Source organism: Anas acuta, chromosome 6 (genome assembly GCF_963932015.1).
Source record: "Anas acuta chromosome 6, bAnaAcu1.1, whole genome shotgun sequence".
Lineage (NCBI taxonomy): Eukaryota > Metazoa > Chordata > Aves > Anseriformes > Anatidae > Anas > Anas acuta.
Genome location: NC_088984.1, coordinates 14,778,639 through 14,800,437, shown reverse-complemented (window position 1 = coordinate 14,800,437; position 21,799 = coordinate 14,778,639). Strand labels below are relative to the sequence as shown.

General features: G+C 45.7%; 1 protein-coding gene across 6 annotated transcripts in view; it reads left to right on the top strand.

Annotated features, from left to right (window-relative positions):
• Positions 1 to 21,799, top strand: part of SEMA5B (semaphorin 5B) — a 260,527-nt gene that overhangs the window by 77,697 nt on the left and 161,031 nt on the right. For all 6 annotated transcript variants that reach the window (XM_068687501.1, XM_068687504.1, XM_068687502.1 and 3 more), the window contains exon 3: positions 1,985 to 2,045. The gene's annotated coding sequence lies outside the window, so the exon portion shown is untranslated. The remainder of the gene's footprint in view (positions 1 to 1,984; positions 2,046 to 21,799) is intronic.

Here is a 21,799-nt window from a genome sequence, read left to right as displayed (position 1 = left end):
TATCACCAAAGAAAAAAGCATCTCCACTGTTGTCATTTTAAAGAGTAAGAGAAAACTGGTAATGAGGGCTGAATCTTTTCGTGAGGTGATCCCTGGTGTTCCTGTGGATTTCCCACCTTCAGCCCTGGCAGAAGCTGTGGAAACTTTCCCATCTTCAGCCTTCTCCTGTGACTGCTTCCACAGGGAAAGACCAACAGGAGAGGGAAGGAAATAGGTAAGGGTGCATACATGGGTCACAGTCTTAAAATGTTTCAAGAAGGGACTGCGGGAGCATTTTCTGGATAAGAAAAATGTGGTGAATGAGACTCCTCATAGAAAACAATTCCTGCAGTCCCCTTGGTGGACTGGGTGACTGGTTCCTCTGTTACTGCAGGTTTGCATTTTTCAGATGTTGCTATAATTGTGATTTTTCCTTTTCTTTTTTCTTCTTCTTCTTCCTTTTTGCAAGAATCACACTACATAGAAACCATTGTTCAAGTGCGATTTACCAGGGTGGTGACAGGTCTGCCTATGGCCTGTCCCTGAGCATGACACCTTGGCCCCGGGAGCCCTCTGGTATGACACAAGGTTTTGGCACATCAGATTTTAGTTTCCCTGGAAAAAACATTTTGTCTTTTTAGAGCCTCCGCTCCTTGTGTGTGATGTAGAGCTAATAGCATGTGCTCCTTCTCAGGAGCACGGTGAGGATAAACCCATCTGGTTTGTGAATGCTCAGACGTTGCTGTGATGGAAGCCATGTAAATAACTGGATAAATGATTTCAGTGAGATCGGCTGTCGAGCATAATAGGTAGCAGGGTCAGAGTCTATTCACAGTGAGTCATTTCTTACTGGCTGAGTGGGATCTGTGCTCACAAGCCATTGTGCAGAGACATCCTCTGAGTTTTGCTGTCTCTGTCTTTTCCCTGCCTACATGTTCAGCTCCTTGATCTCTTGCCTGGAAGTTCCAGGGGGCAGGGACAGCTGTGTCCAAGGGCTGCACAGAGCTTAGCACCAAGAGTTCAGGCACAGGGTAAGCTTTGGGGAGCTGCCACAATGCTGAGCTAAAAGATCTCTTATTAGAGAGCAATCTAGAATTTAGCATACTTTGATATAATTTTTGCCTCTTTACTTTCACGGGGTTAAGATGGAATTGAGGGTTTTGGACCAGACAGATGGGTGGAAATAATGAGCATAACCTCTGAGATGTGAGTTTCTTGAGCAGATTTGTTCATTTTGTGCTTTGCTGTGGGATCAGCACCCTCAATGTTTCAAAGAGCAGGGATATCGCTCACAGCTAGCATGCTCACTGTCTGCCCTGCCAGGCTTGCTGTGAGACCTGGGGCAAAATGTGTAGGCAGCATTCACACCTCTTCATCTGGCTGCAGCTCATGGATTGACTTGAATGGTTTAAATAGGTCTTTACTAATCTGGATCTCTGACTACATCGGTGAGTAGTTCTGCTGACAGAACAGAGCATGCAATAAGCTCAGGCAGGGGTGAGTGATAAGGCGAGGAGATGAGTGGTGGAGACAGTAATCTCCCCATGCAGAACGCTGCAGTGGGGAAGGAGGTGTGTGCTCCCAGCCTGCATTTCTCACTGGTGCATTTTCCCCTTGGAAACTGGGACGAGAGGATTCCTTGACTCTCCTGGGAGGATGAAGTGGTCAGTAGTGTGCAGGCAGGGCTGCACAGTTTGTAGGTTAGATTGAGTGTGTTGAAATATTTATTGTTTTACAAACATTTGCTGCTAGCAAATCTGTAGGTTCAGATTTTTGCAGAAAGCTAACATGAAAAAAGAGGATTGCAGCTGAAGCAAGTTTTGAAACAAACTTTAGATGAGCATTAAGGAAAATTTTTACATTACTCTGTGGTTAAATTTAAATAATACGTTTGTTACATTTTGTTTCTAAAATCATGTCAAAATTTGAAATTAAATTCTTTTCCCCATCAGAAGACATAATTTGGAGATACCCATTGAAGACTTGCTTTCTGATGTTTCCACAGGTTACTAAGGATTTTCCCTGGTGCGTGACTTCGAATATGATACTTCAGTAATGCAGAGGCTGTAAGTATATAATATGATGTTTTCAACCCTTCTTTAACAGCTGTGTTTATACTGTTTCTGGATCTTTGCTAAACTTTGCTAGACTCTACCTTGCAATGAGCTTGCAAGGAAGTGCCTGGAAGAGGAGGACATGGTTCCAAAATGTATAGTGCCTTTTTAGACACTTTGCTTTATGAGCTTAATGTTGTCTTATTTAAGAATTCCTATAATGGTTGTTTAATCTGCAGGAAGAAAGCCCAAGACATCTGTCTGTATTGCTGGAAATGCCACAAGTAGACAAAAATAAAAATACCTCATTAGAGTAGATGAGCAGTGAATAAAATGCAATGATACGTTACCAAAAGCTGGCATGGAGTTGGTTCCCAGGCACAGAACAAAGGCCAAAAACCTTATTTTGCTTGTGATAGCACTAATTAAAAAGGCCTATTAGAAGCTGAATGAATGAAATGGAGACTGCTGCCCTGATCATGTAATTGTTGGCCATCAGTCACCTGGTGTCAGAGTTGGGTATCTGAGGAGTCTTATCACAGAGGGAAGCTTTTGTGCAATTCCTGGATTGAATTCCTGGATGTTTGAAAACAGTGCAATTTCTGTCTCTTCCTCAACTGTTCCCATATTTTCCTTAGGTGAATTAGTGAGCTGTGAATTTTGGTAGCGCTTTCCTGAATCCTGCATTGTTTTCCCTAATCAGTTCTCTCAGATCTGCTCAATCTCCATTTAATTCAGTCAGCTACTCAACATCCAAACCATTTGTAATAAAGAGAGTGCTAATTTTTCCTTTTATTTCAATTGTAGTTGATGGCTTTCGGCAGGTGTTATCATATAACTCAATCACCAGCCACTGGAATTTGTAATTTAATCAATAAAGGAGGCCATTTTTCTCAAGTAGATCAAAAGAGAAAGAACTCAAGGAAAATGCTCAGTAAAAGGAGAGTGAAGAACAAAACAAAGTGATAGGAACTGTGGTTTGCACTTAATAGCTTCACACCCTGGTGGCTATATCTGCCTGGCAAGCAGCAGGCAAAACAAATACCACTATTTTAGAATTAATGAGTGTAATGATTGTACCTATGCACTCATCTTGCAAAACCTAGAGGGAAAACCGTAGATGTAATGTACACTGCTAAGGCAAGTGCCTTGAACCAACTCCACCGGGCTGAATGGTGTTAGCAGCTCTCTGCATGAGCATTAGTGTTTGCACGAGGAGCTTGATATCAAGGGATACACCAGGAAATGAAACTGTGCTGTGCCAGATCCTTCAGCCTTTCTGTGCACACCCCTTTGTGTCACTGTGGTTGCTTGTGCAGAGGGGGGCATCGCTGTGCCAACAAGCCACTGTTGACGTACTCACTGAATAGCGCAGAGCTTTGAAGCACAGGGAACTACCTGACCACAATAAAGGGTGGCTCTGTGTACCTGCTCTGTCCCCTCCCTGTCTTTGCTTCTACTGCTTCTGCCTACCCCAAAGGAGTGGGTGGTTCTGGCAGGATGAGGGGATGGATGGTCATTACCAGCAATGACAGCTCTCTTGGTTTCACGCCCGGGCCCATTTAAGAAGTACAGTGTCCAGAAGAGCGTCTCTGCCAGTTCTGCTGCAGACCTGAATTTTCTCCCAAACAGGAAGGTTTATTTTGCTCTCAGCCTCTGGAATGCAACGTGCCCTTTTCACACTCTCAAGAAGCTTTGCATGAGGCCTGGGAAATCACCTGTGCTGCGTCACAGCTGGGAACCTGTCCTTGGCTCCTTGAGGAGCCAAGTTTCAGAGGGAGATGGCCTGGACAGGTCTCTAATATCAGGCCTCTGAAAAGTCACCCATGGGTTTGCTGATAAATAGCTGCTAAGTATTACGGTCTCCGCTTGGCAAGGTCTGCAGAGCTGAAGATGAAACGTATCAAAATTATTCATCCAGAAAATGTTAAGGTTTAAAATTACACTAAATCCCTTGGTCCTTAAGGGACGTGAAAATGCTGATTTGTTTACGTCCCTCCCAAAGTTCCACGGCCAGCACTGTAGCCATGTTTACTGCAAAGGAAATGTTGAGTCAGCCATTGAAACACGCATCCTAGGGGATTTTAGAACATTTTTTAATTGAAGCAGACACATAAAGTAAAGAAAGTAAAGAAAGGCTTAAGAATACAACATTTGGGGGAATTTTTAACATGGTGTGTGGCATTTCTCTCAAAGATTTTAGTACTTCCCTCTAGTGCTACTCTAGATTGAATAAACAGGTATTTAGAGAGTCTTCGGGTGCTTATTTTCAACACGGGTTGCCAAACTTTTCCTGTGGCAGGCACTTAATTTCATAAGACAATAAGGCAATCAACTGATGAACTCTGCAGTGAATAATCTTTAAAAAGACCACCAGACGCTCTAAAGCAGAAGCTATTGCTTAATTGCAGTAAGAGATTTGTCTCGGGGTTTGTTAAGAGTTGAACATCATGAATTGAAGAACTCCTGGACAAGTGTGGCAATGAAAGGGCTTGGTGCTCGTTTCTCAGCAACTTGGCCTTGTTGGAGCCTGCTGAATTCAAGTCCTGCTCCTGTTCTCTGCAGCTGTAGCAGAAGGAAAAGTTTTGGACAAGAAGAGCGTGAAGTGTGCCAATCAGGCAGCTACAAAATTTACAAAACTGCAACTGGCCAACTTCTGACAAATTACACTCTCTGCCCTTGGAAACTATCAAAGAAACCTGATGTTGACTAATACGAGCAATACTGTAAATTATATTGGTCTATCCTTTTTCATAAGCCTGTGTTTAAGTCTATTCCCCAACCTTTCAGCAGTGCCAACAGATTACCAAACGTGCACCATATGATGGCTTATGATTCCTCCTTCCTTCTGGTGCCCACCAAATAATGTCATCAAAGTCGGCGCAGCTCTGCCTGCTGTGTTTGGCCAAATATGAGAGCAGAATTTCTCCCACTGAGTGGCTTAATGTGCTGTATTTGAAGATTGACTTTTTGGAGCAACCAGACTTTGGCTGGCCAAAGCAATCAGTGTTTTGCCGACCCAGGCAGCCTGGGGAACCCAACTGTAAGAAGTGAAAAGCTTCTGATGAGGACTGAGGATGAAAGCTTTTCTCAGGATTGATTTGGCACTCAAGAGCTCAGCGCTTTGCTGAATTGGAGCATCCTCAGAAATAAGCCATGGCACATGCAGACTGCCCCTCTGTCCTTGCCACAACACGGACTTCCTTTTTACCCAAAGAAAGAGAAAATAAGTAGTACAACTTTCAGTGGCATTTTGCACAATTCTTTTCTGCAGAGCAGAATATTTGTGGGGTGGGAATCATGCACGTGCATAGTGTATTCAAAACTGTTTACATATATAGTCTTTCATATTTTTCCCCGAATATCCCTTGCTTTTAAAGTGCTGAAACATTTTGAAGTCCTTGGCTTGTTTTATTTCTGTCCTGCTCCCAGCACCAAACCACCCATTGCAGTGATTCCATGCAGATGAGGCATTCGGAAAAAAAAAAAAAGGATGATGTAGGCACTTTTAGCTCATCTCTTAAAGGACATTGAGTTTTGCTTCCCCTGGTTTTTGAGTTCAACAGGGTGCAGAAGGATGGGGTGTCATTTGGCAATTAAAGATTTTTGTTTTCCCGATCATTGTGAAGTAGCATCATTACCACGGGCAAATTACCATGCTTCACTGTGCTGTGTCCATGGCACATTAGAGGCCCTTTCCCCTTGGTAAAGCTGGGTCTATTCTTCTGTAAAATGAGGGGCCCATTGGCAGTTCTTTGGCAAGTTAGACAGAGGGACTATTTAATGAGAGGGAGAGTGGTCTAATAAGGGGGAAGAAATTGAACGTGACAAGTGCAGGGAGAGATAGCAGGAGGCTGCTTTATAAATCACTGCGTAATTGGGCCAAAACAGTTATCGGTTTTCACAGGGATGGGGAAAAAGGAGGCTGCAGTTTTGGGGTGAATGGGCAACATGATTTTTCCAAAGTGCATTTTAGAAAAGCCAAGCGCTCCGTTCCATTTCTCCTCTGTGCAGTAAGTGTTGGGCTTTCAAACTAATGGGAACTGGTTTGCATTGCTTAATTTTCTTCTTCGAAATGCTGTATTGGCTTTTGGTGCAGGAATTGGACTTCTGCTTGAATATGTCTGGATTTTACAAATAGGCTTTAGTTTAATAAGATGAAACCAATTAACCGGAGAAGTCATTGCCCGTGGATTTTACAAGTGCATAAAAATATATTGCTTTTTCTTGAAACATTTCATCACCCTTTTAAATGTTCCCCTTTCTTTCCTTTGCCACCGGTGGCAAAGCGCTGGGCTGAATTTATCCCCTTGTTCCTTTTCCTGGCCCCAGCCGTGCTGGGGGGCTGTGTGTGTGCACATGCATCTGTTTATTTCTGTCTCGCCTTGCCCCTGCTGCCGTTCGGTGCAGTTCACTTGTGGCCTGAGGAAAAACAGAGCACGCAAGCTCTGAAAAGGTGTTCTTAAAAGGTTGCTTAAAGTGGCACAGGACCCAGGGGCTAATGAGCAATCTCTCAAAACCAGGTGTTAATGCAGCCATTGAAGCTTGTGGAGCAGCTGAGGAAGGTGGGAGCACCTGGGTGTTATCCCACTGCGTCCCTGGGAGAGGAAACATCTCCTGAACCCCCCCTTCAGCCCCTCATCGTGCTGGCTTTGCCTTGTGAGTGAGGGTGGGGACAGGGGCACGCCGTCCTGTGACGGCGCGGAGGTCTGTGGAAATGAGGTCTGGTCTCTGTCTGCCTTTGTCTGAGCGGTATTGCTCCTTTAATTACCTCTCAGGATATTTTACCTCCGTCCTAAGTAATTAAATGGGAGGGAATTTGGCATGAGGCCCCTCCAGCCTCCTGTACCCCTCCATTTACATCAACCCTGCCTTGGGAGCGCTGGGTGACCACGGGACAGGGGCGCACACCGAGGAGTTGGAGGATTTCTCTTTCCATTACCTCACCCTCCCCGCTGCCTCCCAGCCTTGCCTGCTGCTGGAATTGCAAAGGATGTTAACTGCGGGGAGCTCGCGGGGTGTAACCAAGCCTGGGGATGACATGGTTTTCCCTGCTCCCCTTGGCACTGCACAAGTGGAGGCACCAAGGCTCTGCTTTAGCCCCTCGTAACTTTGCTAGTTTGCTTTGTTACCAGACAATGCAGTGACTAAAAGATGGCACTTTGGGGTAAAAAGGGTGCCTGTCCGTGTGGCCTATGACACATTCAGTTGGCTCTTGCAAACAGGCATCTCCGTTCACACGAGCTTTGCCCAGTCCTTCAAGGAAACATCTGTATCATCTGAAAGAACAACAAACACTCATTTTTGGTAATGCGAGCGCCTTTAATTCTCATCTTCCGCAAGCAGTGGGAGCAGCCTTCAGGGCAGTGCCCTTTCTGCGTCCCCGCTTCCATTTAGCAGCGGTTCTCACATCTTCAAAATAAGCGTGGGCACTGCACCAGCAGCCTGACGTCGCTGGTAATGCTGTTTGTGTATTGACCGTACAACTGATGATCAAGCTGAAGGAAATGATTAAGTGGACGATTTTAAAGGAGATGCCCCGTCCAGTGGAGCACACAGGCCAAATGGTTGCTTCAAACCCCTCTGGATTTGGTAGAATCTGATCAGCCGCACGGAGCTGGGAGTGATGCTGCCCTTTCCAAAGGCCCAGGATTCAGCAGCAGCATCTGCTGGGCTGCGTCCAAGCTCTTCCCCCCTGATTTCATTCTCACTTTTTCGGCCTTTGTTGAATCCCTAGGCCGTCCCTCGTATTAAAACGACCTGATTCTTTCATTTAAACCTCCTCCCGTTCAAAGAAGCGGTACCGACACCACGTAAGTGCTTTGTGCTATCCAGTTTTGTCCTGCATTTGTTTTAAAGCTTCCCAGGAACCCTTGGCTACTTCGCGCAAACTGTTAACTGGAGGGCAATAATTTTGTCTGGGTTTTGTCACAGAAATTCAATTAAGGAGGATTATGAACACAGTTGTAGGCCTGTTTCATTTACAGTTGCAAATGAAACCCAGGCCACACACTGATCGTTTATATAGGCGCGGAGATGCCATGTAGCTTCGAGTGGCTGGACTCAGAGCTACCTGCGCGATCCTTTGTGCGGCTTCCCTGACTGCACAGCACAGGGGAGGGAGGCCTGCAAAATGAATAAAGAAGTGACGGAAAGGCGGGGAAGAAATCACCACGGGGAAGGGCTGCCCCCGCTGCGTTTCCCTGGGGGGCACGCTTCCCATCTACACATAATCAACTCCGTGGGGAATTTCTCCCTCCTCAGAAATCATATCCCGAAGGGCAAGAGGGAGTGGCCCGTTATTTATTTATTTATGGCTAACAAAGAGCAATATTCCCTTCTCCTGGCCTTGGTTTGGCTCCAAGTCCCAGAGCCACTGGGGGCAAGGCATACGGTTTCACTTTTTGCTGTTATTTCTGGGTCATGCGAGCCAAGATTTTTATACTTTTTTTTTAAGCTTTTTGAGTTTTTCTGCAAGCAGCTGAATTCCCCAGGTGGGAAAAGGGAGAGGAGCTGGGAGGGAGGAGAGGACATTTACTAGACTGGAGCCTGGCTGCTGGTGGACGTGGCATGTGTGTGGATAACACAAAAGAAGGGATTTTGTTTATTTTGTGGGATGCCTTTGTTAGTTACGAAGGGCAAAACGAAGGCACAACATCTTTTGATGTCCCCTGATGAGATGTCTGTATTTGTAAAGGAGCAATATGTCTGGGCTTCGCCTTGGAACAAGAAACTAGGGAATTGCTTTGCACCGCTTGGGAGATGGGTGAAGGGCACGGCATGTGGTCATCTCCTCCTTACATGGGCTTCATCCCACAGCTTTGGGTTCTGTCCCTTTGGGTTCTGTCCTCAAACCCTCTGGCAGGACCCCCGATGTCCCTGGGGTGCTGTGCCTGAAGACGCTGTGGAGGTGGGCTCCTGTCCGGACAGGGCTCAGCTCTCACCTGCTATGCTTTATCCCTAAGGAGTTATCACCACTTCGCAGGTGGGGAAAAGAAGTGCCCGGGGGTGGAAAGGCAGCCCCAGCTGAGTCAAGAAGAGGAGCAGCCAAGTGGCGGCTCTCCACCCTCACTACCCCAGCTCCCGTTATCCCCTGCTAGCGAGCACCGGGTGCCTGCCAAGCAGCCACGCACCGCGCCTTTGATTAAAGCTCTCCTCGAGTACACTCTATTTAACAACTCCTTTTCCCCTCGGTTCTTGCTTTCTTCCTGATCCTGCAATTCCAGGAAGGGTTTTACTGTCCTTACTGTGGTTTCAACTATGCGCCCAAGAGGCTTACTGGATTCTTCACCAGATCAGGGGAAATAAGCTCTTTTGTTTCTAGCTTTAGATCAGATACTGTTTCCATACACCTCTCTCTATACAGCCTTGACACTGTTGAAGCCTGAAAGAGAAGCAGGCAGCTTATTAACTCTCAAAATCTTCAGCAAAATGCACTGGAAGTGGTGCAGTGAAGTGTGAATAACATCTACCTTTGCTCCAAAGCCAGGGCAGTTCATCCCAAGACGAAGGGCTGGTTGAGCTCGTTGTATGCTCCAACCTTTGGCAGTGCTGCTCTCAGCCCGCTGACGTACCAAGCTCCTTGCTGCCTAGCCCAGCTTGCAGGTGAATAAAGTAGGGTGAGATGAATCTCAGCCTACGTGTCAATCACATGTTTTATATTTGGTAAGGCATATAAAAATAGTCCTTCCTTAGCATCGTTCAATCTGTAGGTAGTGGAGTTAGATCCTTAGCCAGCATAAACGAGCTGAACTTGAGTGCTGAAGAGCTGATTTTGATGGAATAGTTTCTGCTTTGCTCCAGTTCAAGGGGAATCAAATCTCCACGGCATTCACCTAGGGTTGTTCCAGTAGTACCCCTGAGCCTCGTACCAAAACCTCAGCCAAGGGACAGACAGAGAGGCCGTGTCAGGTAGGCATGATGTGATATGATGCCTCCTGTTTTGCATAAATTGATTGAGATTCATGACATCTGGCAGCGTTGCCCTCTCAAAGTGTAGTGGAGGCATAATCCATTCAAACCTGCTCTGATGGAGAGTGAAATGTTGTTCACGAGCCTAGTTTAAAAATCGTATCTGAGGCTTTCCCTCCCGTGGCTGCTAACTGCTTTAGCACAAACAATGCACACACGCAGTAGCCATTTCGGCAGTTTCCCTGGAACTTGCTGTACATTTTTAATTATTTCTTTTTTTTTTTTTTTAATTGAAACAAGCTTTGTTTTGTTTACACAGAAGAAAAACTGTGTAGCTGAATCATAAAGCCAGATAAAGTATAGTAAGCATGTGTTGGACTGAGGTCCTTTTCAGACAAATAATGACTTTATCTGCTTATAATGGAAGAATTGAAAGAGATGTGGGAAAGAAAGACTGAAACAACTGAAACACACTCGGGAGCTTGTGTTTCAATAATGACAAGGAGGCTGACCATTAATATGGGAATTAATAACCCTCCAAAGCCACCTCGTTGGAGCAGCTGCAGTCGGAGCTGGCAGTGCAGAATGCACACACTAATTCTCTTTCCGATCAGCTAAAATTAAATGTTTGTTACAGCTTTATGTACGTTCACTCACAGCAGGAGCCGTTTTCCTTCCCTTTAGGCGAGCTCAGAAGAGGAAGAACATTTAACAGCCTCGAACCACCCAGTCTGCGTGCCATATGTATGTGCTGCTGAGCCACGCCGGGCTTGTCAGTGCTGACTGTCCCTGAAAGGTGGCATCGGGGTGGTTTGCTGGCAGTTGGTGTCATTACAGGCGCTGGAGCAAATATGCTAATGTTGATCAGAAGGGGAAGGTTGGAAATTGTAAGTAAACAGGGAAGATCCATCATGCATTTTCGCAGATGATAAAAGGCTGACGGTGGCAGTCTGCTTATCAAATAACTAGACTTACTGAAATAGTCTGTCCTCTCATTAAATTGTTTGCTTTTTATGTTTTCATTTTATTTTATCTGAGGGTGTCTGTTGTGTTTTTTTTTTTTGTTTTTTTTTTTTTTTTCTTCTTCCCCAACCTGCTATTACTGCCATGGCAAACTGGCTAATTTAGATCATTTCTTCTGTTAATGCTTAAAAGCTGCGCGGGCTGCGGCGTGCTGCTGGCTGATGGAGTGGGACCTCAGCACAAAGCCAATCCCTGTCAGGAAATCTGAGCTTCCTGGAAAATAAATTATAAAATCAATGCAATAATTATAAGTTTGTTCCTTGCAAGATGATACTGCTCGTGGAAGTGTGACTACACATTTCCTTTAGCATAAGCCTGGTGCCGTCAGCTATGCGCAGAGAATGGGGTAGGGTCGATCATTTCTAATCACCGGAGAGAAATAAAACGCAGAAACAAAAATGTTGCTAGCATGATATGACATCCCTGTGCTGAAGGGACCATTCCTTTCATGGCTCAGCGAGGCACCGTATTCTGTGGTTTTGTTCCCAGGGGAACAAGCTGCTGCTTTCCTCTTTTTTGAAGAAGTTGGGAAGACAAGAAGCAAAATATTAATAATTGAAAATGCAAGTCGCAGTAATGCCATTTGCATAAGGAATTTGTCTTGACCCATGGAGAATATCCACTGCTAGTTGGGGAACAGATCACCAGAGGGACTGTGGGAGCCTGATGGATCCAAACGGCTACCTGGCATTAAGCATATTCCTTAAATGACTCTTAATGTGGCTCCCCGGGCTGGTGTTCTCTGTCTGTAGCCTGCCCTTTTTCCGGGTGGGCCTGAGATGCTCTCGAGAGGCTCAGTTCCCCCAGCAGTAACTAGACGTTAGCATGGAGGGAGGGCTTTTAATCACAGGACGCAGGGACAAATCCTTCCTCCTGCAGCATTTGCTTTCAGGTTTAGCAGTCCCAGTGACCTTCACTGAGAAAGTCCTTCCCCAAACGCAGTGAGCAGCACAGAGTTCACCCATCTGCTGCAGCAGGGGTTGAGTTGGCTCTCCTGAGATTTTAGCTCACAGTTTCAGAAATTATGGTGGGTTTTTGTTCGTTTTTTTTTTGGGGGGGGATTGTTTGTTAAGCCAGATGCTTATGCTGCAGAGCCACACTTCCTTGCTGTTTTGAATGCTGGTGGTACTGAAATATTACTCATAAAGTGCACACACTGTTACGATTCCTGACTTTAACTCTTAGCATATTTATAGGCCTCATTTCCATTTTTTGTGGTCTCATTAATAGAACAGCAATAATAAATTGAAATGTTAATGGGGGATCATTTCACCAACAGCAGAAGGTATTAACGAACTTGCTAAGATATTTGAAAGGAAAATAACTTTTTAGTAGTGTAATTTTTTTAACCATAGCCCCTGATTGTCTCCTTCCAAACATGTGTAATTGTGGTGGTTTTGACATTATTAAAGTCATTTCATGTGGACTTTTTAAAGATCAGCTTCCTGATGTCTTGCACAGGAGATGGACCGTGGGCAGGAAATCCAATAGGGGCAGCTGTTCCCAAAGCTGAACCGTGAGCAGACTTAGCTGTAATCACGAGGGCAGTGATAGAAACCCAGCAAGCACCTTATGTCCACGTGAGTTAATAACCTTCATTAACATAGCACCAAAGAGAGGTCCTCCGTGTAGGAAGCGGGCCATTCGCATCCTGTTACAAAGTGCTCGGGGATAATGTTCAGGCACGGTCTCGTTTAGGAGTTAAATTCCACAACAGACAAGGAATTGTACCTTAGAGGCACAGATTTGTGGAGGGACCCTGAGAAGTCTCTTAACTGCCCTGTATCTCACTTTTCCCACTGGTAAATTGGAGGGCTGTTATTTAATGTAATGTAGGAGGGTTTTAGGCTTGGTCAGGTAATAGCTGTGAAGAGTTTAGTATCTTCTGAGGGAGAAAGGTGGCATTATCCATGGCCTTTCACAGTGTTATGCCTTGTTGTAGCCCTGTGTTGGACTTATTTACAGCTATAAGGACATTGTAAGTACATGTTTAAAAGCTGAAAGCTAAAATTTGTAACAACAACAACAAAAATTGCAGAAAATTTGCATTCTGTCCCTTTGTTCAACTCTTTTGCTACTTAAATTTGGAGGGTTTGTTACTAATGGGTTTTCGTCTCTCTGAGAACATCCACGAAGGCTTTTTAGATTTTGCTTACCTAGAAATATAGTAGAAGTTCTCAGGTGGGCTGGCAACTTTCTGCCCACCCCTCTTCCTCGCTTTTTGTTAAACAAAGGTTTAAAGGTACTAGAGTGGGTTAAGAATTATGTTTAAACTGGTTGTTTCCCATGAGAGAAGGGAGATTGGCACTTAAATGTGTCATTCAAGCTAATCATAATCAGGAGCCTACTGACCTAGAAACTTCATGGAGTCTTGTGAGTACAAGTATGCACAGGGCTTTGAGAAAATGGAAAAACTGTAATTTTCAAAGGAGAGGCAGGATTGGTCTACTTCTCTCTTCCATTGTAGCTGTCATTCATTAGAAAATGACTTCTGTGCAGTCACTGTCTTGCTTCCGTGCAGGGAAACTGCACGAGCATGAGCCCACTGAGCTAAGCACGGGATAAGCAAGTGCATATGGAAGTAAGCAGAAAAATGTCAATGCAGGGACATTTGAAGCAGTCAAAAAAAATAGGAGAAAAAAAGAGAACACATAATCTTACTGGTAAATACTCAGAAAACCAACTAGAAGTATTATATTACTTTTTTTCTTTCCTTTTTTTCTTTTTTTTCTTGACTACAGCTTGATCCAAAACTTGACAAAACAAGTGGGAGACTCCACAGAGGAGCCTGAGTTTTGGGCAGGGACACCTGATCCTCACTCTCCTCTGTCTCACTGCAACACACTGCTAAGTGCCTCGGGCAGATAAAGATATTTTCAACAGCCAAGGCACTGGCAAAGCAAATTTAATCTGCTCTGGCAGTCATGACTCTTCCACAGGAAGAGGGGTAAACAGTTGCTTCGAGCAATATGACATGGATAGGGATGTGGACGTGGTATCACACAAGCAAGTGTCAGGGGTTATATGTTGAGTAAGGTGACGTTTTTATACAGAGAAGTGGTTTTAAAATGCTTATTCCAATTTGCTGTGTCATCTTTTAAGAGTCTCGCTCTTTAGCTGAAGTTCTATTAGATTTAATTTTCCCTGTTTTTATGTCATTTAAAGCTCTGTGCGTGCAGACTCGGTTCAGGGATGGAGGTGGAGCACAGCTGGTGGAGTGGGGGAGCAGGGAGGGAGCCGATCTTTCTAAAGCAGCTAAACTTGAAGCCAAAAAAGATACTGCATTTATAATGTTCCCATTCTTCTCAATACTTAACAAGAAAAATGATTGTGTGTGTGTGACGTGAATATTCAGCACAGAGCTTTGGTCGCTGACCGCTCTCTTTTCACAGCCATCCAACCGCACACACATTCCTGGGGGATTACCTCACTGCCAGGCTCCTCAAAGTGTGGGATACGCCGAAGCCAACCAACTGCTAAGCTCCCTTCTGCTTGCTGTGGTGCTGATTTTAGGCAATGACCTTTTAAAGCACAAATCTAAGCCTTCATCTACCCCCAAAATGATTTTTATTTCATCCGCTAGCTAAATGGAAGAGATGCTGGGAGTGGAAACAGGGTAGAGTCAGTAGGTTACGTGTAGAAATTCCTCTCCAAGCTTTCCACTCTTTGGCTCTAAGCACTCAACAACTTTCCAGCCAGGGAATGTTTGTCCCTTCCTTCTCTCTCTTTCTCTCTCTTTTTTTTGTGTCCTTCCCTTGTTTTGCATATTCTGACACACTGTTTACTTCAGTCTGCGGCTCCCACTGCTTTGTCTGCTCTCTCCGTCTCACAATTACACAAATAAATCACTGAGGAAAATTTGCATTTGATGGGAATTTTTAGGTGATATTAAGTTTTATGGGCAGATTATAGCGGATGCAAGTTGGCTTAATTAAAATGAATTTTCATTTGTGACACAGAAGTCTTATTCAGTGCAAGGCTATTCTTTTCTTTCGTCTTTTTTGCTATGAAACATGCCAGTGGATTTGAAAACAAGAAGATGATGGGTCTCAGAAAACATCATCTCCATTGTATCAGAATACCTGCTTATGCCAAGCAGAGCAAATCAGCATCATCACAACCCGAACGGGTAATTTATTCCAGGAATTTTTGAAGAGCGGGGCTGAACGCCAGGCGGCCAGAGCCCCAGGCCCATGTGTGTTGCAGCTCCATCTAGCTCGCTCCGTTGGTAACTTGTCTCCCTCTGGATGAAGGATGAAGTTTGGCAAAAGAATTTGGATCAGGTGAAAGCTGATTAAAAGCTTGTCCAGTGTTTCCATGCCCTGAAATGCTGTAGCAATTGAACGTGGCTTCCTTCCCCTTCCAGCCTTGCTGGATTTGCCCTTGGTGAGTGCAGGATTTCTCTTGCCACTCACTGCTTGTCCTGGGAGGGCAGACCCACAGCGCCGATATGTGGGGGGCTCGGCAGGAGTTCTGCCTTCTTGGCTATTGCTCTGAAGCAAGAATGGCAAGTCACAGTTTGACACTGCCACGCCGGTAAATAAAAAATAATGATAATAAAGCTGGTGCCGCTCCCCAACATGCGTGAGGCACTGATGAAAGTGCTAGTTTCAATTTATTTATTTTCAGGCTGAAGATTTCCACACTTGCACAGCTCCCTTCACTGCCATTCTCCATGCAAAGGGCCTGCGTGCCCCTGAGACTGATACTGCATCTGCTCCTCTGCAAAGACAAAGATAAACTGGTTCATGGTGCGTTGTTATTTCGCTTGCTCTTCAGCATAAGAACAAGCAATAAGAATGCATTTAAGATGTTAATGAAATTAATGAAAGCCAGATCTCGAAAACAGCTGAGATTGTTGACTGTCTCAGGCAGATTTGTACTTCATTTTAATTACAGATGAGCCAGTACCAAAACCCTGATTAGAATTGCTCCATATTTTGGATCCACATCTCTCAGCTTTGCAGTTTGGACCAGTTTCCAGGGTTTAATTTTCCTCCTGTTTTATTTTTCCTTCTGGTTTTACTCCAGGTGTTTTCATGTTTTCATTTTGTCTCGGAGAAAGACTGGCCTCAGAGAAGGACGGGCGACCTGCTGCCTCGAGTCCCGCCGGGACTTCAGAGGCATAATTTGGTAGCAGGATGTGCTGATACATGCTGGGGGCATGAGGACTGGATTTTGCTTTGATAAACATTTCTGTGACGTCTGTGCAGGCGGGTTGCTGGCGTTCTGGCAGCTCAGTAAAATAATATGAAAGTCCCCCAGAGGTTAAATGGCAAACAGTTTTCTCTCTGGCCTGAAATGGCCTGGGTTGCTGACCAGTCCCCCAGCTGCAAATCTGATTTATGGATTGTTACCGTGCCTTCGCCTGTAACGCCAGAAGGTCCCACCGGTGGTGCCGTGTTCTCGGCTTACACCTGTATCAATTCCATCTCAGAATTTATACTTTGATTAAAAAGGAAAGCCTCTCGGAGACAGCATATGAATAATGAACAAATTCCTTTTCATATCTCCTGGATATACAGGAACCCCGAGCCTCTCCCTGGGGAGAGCCGATGATCTGAACAGTCCAGTTACAAACCTCAGGGACAGTGAGCACCCAGGAAAGGCTGGCTGAATGTCTCTGTTCTTTCATTGCTGTACTTGAGTCCCAGGAGCAGCATTACTTTGGGCCACAGGTAGCGTGCTCTGCGCTTTTAGGGTATGTTGAGAACAGCACCTGAGCACAATGGCTTTAAAAACAGTGATAAAAGAGGGAGAGGAAAAAAATAATTTACATTAAATGCTACAGTGCTTCATTTACACAATATAATAAAAAGCAAATTTTGTGATTCAAGTAATGATTGCAGGTTATTAAACTAAGCCTTAAAGACTATAAATGAAAGGCTTTTAATAAGTGATGAACATGGGTGATGATGTGCTCGAAAATAGAGACGATCTGTATTAGTTTGACACATTTGTTCTCTACCCACCCACTTCCCTGCTACTTCACTCGGTCCCTGGATCGCTCTCACAAAAAATGTGAGACAAAGCTTTAGCTGGGGAACTACACGAGAAAGCATTACCTGATGGGCGTTTCACCGCTTGTGCCTCTTGCCAGGGGTTCCTTCTGGCTGTCCTCGGGCTGTGACGCTGAGCAGGGACGTGTGATCCAGCGGGGAGGTGGCAGAGCAGGGGCTGCTGTGCTGCTCGGCATGAGCAGGCACCCAGCCCTCACCCCTCAGCCTGTAGGGGTGGCCGAGCTCTCCCTCTTCAACTTGCTGCTTCCCTTGAGTGGAGTGCTCTGCTCGATTTTTGCCTAAATTATTAAAGACTGATGAGGTTTCCAGCCTAGAGGTGGCTGCGTTTCAGTGATGGATGAGTTGATTCTTGTACAGATAGAGTAATCAAGGCACTTTTAAGCGTCTTCGTCGTGAAAGGCACAATATAAATGTGAAATATTATTTTGTGCCACGCAGCTGCTCAAATCTGAAATACGCATTATGTCTCGGTAATATAGACAGTACTTAAGACTGTTAAATTAAACTATTAAAGCCTATAGAAAAAACAGAGATGACAGAGTGCAAATTAAATCTGAATTATCGTTAACTTGCTGTGCCAGTAGTTTTCAAACACATTCAGACTGACCTGGAGGAGAGCAGGGGGAGTGGAACGACATTCCCACCTCCTAATTGGAGTCATTATCAGTGCTTGCTTACCACGCTGCCCACAGCAAGGGCACTGCGGGGACAGCAGGGACACGGGTCGGGCACCCTCCAGAGCACGAGGGATGCTTAGGGGTGTCATGAGCGTCCTGCCACCTTTCTGATGCAGAGCCAGGACACGGCCAGGAAGTCGCTTTGCCAGACAGAGAGTTTTTAAAGGCGGTGAGTGACTGCAGGCTCTCTTCTGTGCAGTTGTGCTTTAAAAAATGCTGGCGTCCCAGGGATGTGCTGCTGCTACCTGCCCTCATCTCTCCACGCTGGCATCCTGGCTTCTCTGGGGGGCCTCGTGGCGACAGCAGGGTATGTTCTCAGACAATTTGTCTGGTTCATTTATATCTACTTGCAAGTGATGAAATTTTCACAGCTTCCTCTGGAAGTCTATCCCTGCCCCAGTCTCTAATAAACACTGCACGGTGCATTTTTAAATTAAGAGTTTGCCTTTGTTTTCCTCATTTCATTTCTCACGATGGTATCTCCGTGTACCTCTAAAAAATCCCTTTCCATCCTTAATCTTTACAAGCGCTTGCAGGCATGCGGGTATCTGTTTGTTGTGAGTCGGGCTCCTGCCAATCCATCAGTTTGCATTTTAGAGCATTTTTTGACAGCAGAAAGTGATTAATTTTCAAAGCAGACACAACCTTTAATCTGCAGAAAAGGAAACAAACTTTCCTCCTCTCCTTCACTGATTGAATCTGGAAATGAATGAATGATACCCGACTCAAATGTGTTTCTAAAATAGTTTTCATTAAATATAATCGGTCACCGCTGATCATCAAAAGTGTCTTGAAGATTGGCCTGTATCTGTGTGCGGTACTAAAGTCAGAATGAGCTCAGTGATCGATATTCATCCAACTTCTTAATCTGCTCAACAGTATTAAATGGATTTTCCTAACGTCCCCGCAAAGCAGGGAAATAATGTAACTCTTGAGTAGAAATATTAAAGCTGGAGGATAAATGTGATGTCCAAAGCAATGCCAAGCAGCTCCTGACTTGTATCTCTACCTGTCGTCCTGCTGTTTGTCATCATCAGATGCAGTTACTGCTGGGGAAAACTCCCAGGTACGGGCAAGAAAACTGGGGGGTGGAAAAACTGGAGGAAACATCTCCATCTGCCTTCCCCTCCGTGTGCTTAGGTAGTCCCAGATCTGCCAGCTGCTGGTCACCAGTGCCCGGACCAGGACTAAACCTGAGCGTACACGCAGGTCTAGCTCTAAAGACAGCTTGTGGGTTTTGTGTGGGTTTTGCATTAGCTTTGTCAGCTGTTTGGGCTCCTCTGCAGAGGACAGGAACAGATCTCTGTCCTTAAGTCCATCCCTTGCTCTACTGCTAGAATATCTTTCCTGCAAGGGGATAAATCTTGGTCCATGAGAAACTAATCTCAGACCTGCAAGTATTTTACATACTACAAAAATCCCACTAGCTCTATAAACCTCTACAGGCAGCTCCCAAATGGCTACAGCTAACGTGTTACTCCCCAGACTTGCTGTGGAAAGTCTTTTGGATTTCCCTGCTGTAAAACTGGAGGGTAACTACCAGTGGTAGTTAGTTAGTTAGTTAGTTGGTTGGTTAATTGAGTTAATTAAGGCCAGCCTTGCTGCTGACCATTTGTCTGTGGCTGGGACTTCTGGAGAGATTTGACTGAATGACCGAGAAGAACCTGAATCATCCAGTCATGCAAATTAAACTATTTCGGTAATATGAGGGCTACTTTTCCTGATCCATAGTAATTGATGAGGCTCATTATATGTTAATATCACTTCTTTTTTTTTTTTTTTAATCTTACATGTAATTTGCTATAGTGTTGCGGTGTGAAGGTATAATTAAGATTCAGATGGCAATTTCATTCTAGACTGCTCTCTGCAGTTGCTTCAATAAAAATTAACACTTAGGGTGATATTTTCTCTAAAGGCAGGAAAAAATATTCTTTCTGATTCTTCAGATAGAAATCCACTCACCCGTAACCGAATTTTCTAATCGGGAAAAATCACCAAACACGACCTCTTGCCATCAAGCACTGCCCTGTGCCCCTCGTGGAGGTGCAGCGTGCAGGGTTCAGCTCCCAGATGCACAAAACCCGAGACTCTTGTGCTTGCAGCTGTGACCAGCAATCAGTTCTTCCACCCCTACGTTAAGGTTTGCTATCAGGGTGCGTGGTGCTGATGCCTACAGGAGCCAGCCACGCCGAGGTCTGCACGGCCAAGCTGCGGGTGCTCACTGCCTCGTGTGAACCCATGTGAAATTTCACTGCAATTTTGCCAGGCTTATTACACACACACAGGGTTCATCTGAGGCTTACGAGGGGCAAAAAGGCAGGCAGCGAGGGCAGGGAAGGCACGTGTGGGTCTGTCTGGGTGCTCGTGCGATCGCCTTGTGCTGGTGCTCCCTTTCTGACCGCTCTGCAGGCTCTGGTGCTACGTGGGACGTGGCGGCTGCCTCCCAGCTGACTACACACATCAGCCTACGGCGGGGATGGGACTCGCTGTTGACAGGAAAGCTTTGGAACATAGCGTATGAAAAGAGCAAAATGAAATGTTTCTGTAATATAATGCGAGGACAGACAAATGTGGGTGTACATGAAAACATTCAGGCGAGTCTGCTGACATGGGCGGGAGGAGGGGAGGAAGGGAGTTGCTGTGTTTTTGTAAAGCAAATAAAATAGTAACCGCGCAGGTAGCAGCAATTGCTGAAGCAGAAGGCAAAATCTCATCTTTTTTTTTTTTTATAGCAATCTCTTTTTGAAGCAATCGTTTTGTCGCTGTTTCAGTTAGGCTGACATCAGGTGCTTTATGAGCTGCATTTCAAAGGTTTGCTGTGTCGGCTGCTTGAAGAGAGCCGGGACCGGCGCGTGGAGCCCCATGCCCTGTACGGTTTGAGCTGCAGGGGCCTGGCAGCAGCGTTGCTCCTGCGAGGCCCCATTGCCCCAAAACCCACCTCACCAGCAGCAGAGGGAGAGGTAGAATTGGGCCCTTTCTTCCCTTGCACAAGGGCCAAGAGCAGTGGTGGGGCTCAGCCTGAGCTGCACCCAGCTTCTGGCCAGGCCGTGGCAAGGTGATGGAGCAGGGCCACACGAGAGGAAGGAAGAGGTGGGAGTCTGAGCACTTGTGTAGGAGACGAGAGCTTCTTCATCATCCTGCTCTGCGGCGGGGAGCTCTGCGTAAAGTCACGGAGCGTCTGTGTGGCTCAGTTTCCCCTCCTGTAATTTGGAGGAGATCTTTCCCAAAGCCACTGTGAAAATGACTGCATCGCAGCAATGCTGTGCTGAGGGACCACAGGAGTGCCTCAGAGAGACAGCCTTCTGTCTGGCAGATGCTGTAAAGATGGAAGAAGCAATGCAAAGATTTGGCTGGGCTTTGCACCATGTGGAAAGGCAGGATGTGTCTTTCAGAAAGGAATTTATCGCCGCGCTGTAGTTTTGAAGGGCTGCAAGCGGTGTGGCTCAGACCCTGCCCTGGCCTAACTGCATCTCGTGTGCCGTGCATGGTCGCGGGCAGTTTGTGTCGCCTGTCCACGGAGGTAGCAGAGGTGGGTCGTGCTGTCTCCGCGCCATGTGTTGCACTGTAATGCATGTTTTGGAACCGCGCCTGCTTTTAATGTATTGTACCTTCCCCTCGACGGCTTCCTGACTAATGCTGTGTGCTAACCCCGAAATGAGCAACCCTCACAGCAGCTGTCAGGGAATTTTTGTATGTTCTCCACAAAGACCCTCTGAGGAATTCCCTTATTAACCAGCCGAGCTATCAAAAGCACCTTTTCCTGCCAGAAAGGGCAAAAAGCGCAGAGACCCGAATACTTGTTTAGTGAAATCCTGTTGTAGTGTAACAAGACCAGGCCCTGGGAGGAGACCTCGTGCTGGTGCCTGCTGCAATGAGACTCAAAATAATACTGGGCAGTCTGGAGCATGAAACCTTTCTCATCCTCACTTTGGCCCTTCCGCTGATCTGGGAGGCAGGGGAGTGTTGTTTCAGCCTTCAGTGCGTTTCAGTCTTGGTCTTGAGGAGAGAAAATACCAAACTCCCTTCTAAGAGAACAGGTAAGGTTTATCACAAGGTGCATCTCTAACTTTTGGTCACTGAGTAGACCAGAGCAGGACTTTTTGGCCTGGAAAAGAGATGGACTAAGTGGGCACGT